The sequence below is a fragment of the Octopus bimaculoides genome, chromosome 22, assembly GCF_001194135.2.
Source record: "Octopus bimaculoides isolate UCB-OBI-ISO-001 chromosome 22, ASM119413v2, whole genome shotgun sequence".
NCBI lineage: Eukaryota > Metazoa > Mollusca > Cephalopoda > Octopoda > Octopodidae > Octopus > Octopus bimaculoides.
This window is the reverse complement of record NC_069002.1, coordinates 18,873,902-18,876,225: the sequence shown is the minus strand read 5'-3', so window position 1 is coordinate 18,876,225 and position 2,324 is coordinate 18,873,902.

The following is a 2,324-nucleotide window of genomic DNA, read 5'->3' as shown; positions in this document are numbered from 1 at the left end:
GGCACTTTAGAGGTGCTTGGGTTGGGGCCTGTAAAGACCAACAATGATTACGTCTTTGGCCTTGTTGAATAGTGATATGGATTCATAATAGCCATTGGAAAATACGTCCTTGGCATCAACTGAAAAGGAGTCATGAAGAAAGATGGCTGTCCCCCCTTTATTTCGGTCGGTACGATCTGCGTGGATGATGGTGAAATCTTTTATTTTTACCTCGGCATCTATGTGAGTGCTGTTTAGGCGGGTTTCGGTAAGGATAACGAAAGGGATGCAATGTGTTGTTTCGGTGTATGTGTGTGTCTGTGTGTGTGTGTGTGTGTGTGTGTGTGTATATATATGTATGGTTAATGCATATATATATATATATATAGATACATACATACATACATACATACATACATATATATGTAAGTATGTGTATACACATATATGTACTTGTATATATATATATATATATGTTCTTATATGAACATATAGATATATTTATATACTGACAAATGGTTTCCATATTTTCTATACTTCATGTAAAAGTATATTCATTTGTCTAAATATACGAGGGTCGGCTTAGGCTGGCCAAAATATTCTCTTGGAATGAAACCAGTTGAGGTTATATTTCAACATTGTCCACCTGAAGGTCAACCCCCTTTTTCCATTGGTATTGTAGTGCTTTTATCCCATTGGTGAAGAAGCTTCCATCTCTTGCTCAAAATCGTCCTCAGAAGTAGTTATGACGTCACCATCATTGCGGTACTGGTTCCCACCAAAGTGTTTTTTCATACTTGTGAAAAGTTGATAACCAAATGGGTACCAATCAAGAGAATAGGGAGGCTGATCAAGCAGTTAAAAGCCGCAGTCATCCACAGTAGCGAATGAAATAAAGGACTTGTGTGCTGGGACATTGTCTTGATGGAACAAGAAGCCTTTTGTCAGTTTTTGTGAGAGCAGAGACATTCGTCATTCCAAGTCCATTGTGCAGAATACAGCTGGGCACCAGTGAGGTCGCAGCTTATTTCTACAGCTGAGTGAACTGGTGGAACTTGGAATAAAGTGTCTCGGTCAAGAACACAACACCCAACTCGGTCCGCGAATCGAACTCACAACCTCACGATTGTAAGCCTGACGTTCTAACCACTGATACATGCTAATATATACATACCTAAACACGGGTGCAAGTACAAACACGCGCACAAACATATACGCACACACACACGCACACACACACACACACACATACACACACACACACACACACAGACACAGACACACACACACACTTTGCATGTCAGTTACCCGCAAGCTGAACGGCATTGTTCCAAAATATTTCCTGATTTCGAAGACATATTCGGAAACTTTAAAATAAGTCTGTTCTTTCATACATTTTTAACTCTCTTACAAATGATTTCCGTTAGAAATTTTTCAAATAAATTTCCAATGAGTTCACATACAGCAGACAATTTAAACAATTTCAAATAGCGTTGGTGGAATTGTGTTTTACTGTAAAGAATTATTTACTACTTTTCTTGATTATATATTTTCAGGTGTTGACCAGTGTCGTGGAATATCATTTAACATTAACTATTATTTCCATAGAAAATTTGTTTTTGGATTTTGGCGAAGGTGAGAACATTGGTGGCATTTTCGTCAGTTTCAGGTGCTCTGATCAATTTTCAGATTTCATTAGATAATCTCATGGAGTTCCTGTCGCCTGGCAACAAGTATTTTCTGACTGGGGAGATGTAAGAAGTTACAATTAGAGTCAAACATTTGGAAAATGTCAAGAGAAATTCGATAATCCCAGTTGAAATCGTTTATTTGAAAACTCTTTTTGTGCCGTCTTTTGGTCGGCTTCCTGTGTATTCTAGAAATATGTTCAGAAGTGAATATACCGCAAATCTCCTGCAGAGTAATGAAAACAAACCTATTCATGAGTTCGAAGAAAGCTGTCGAGAAATGACCCGATCGAAATCGATTACAATGATCGCTAGTCAAATGTTATGCAAGGCATGAAACTGGTCCGAAATAGCGCCTCCACTAAAACACAACTAATGACAGCAGCGACATCGCCAAAGACCATTGAAAAATGTCTATACGGAGGATAATGACATTTGAGAAAATAAACAAAGGCTTAACGCACTGTTAAGAAACTGACCTTTGTCAACACGTCAAAAGTATAAGATATTACATTCTAATTTTCTTATTGCTAAACTTTCTGTGTCTCAGCATGTATTTTACATACACACACACACACATATTTTACATACACACACACACATGTATTTTACACACACACACATACATATACATATGTGTATGTATGTATATATATA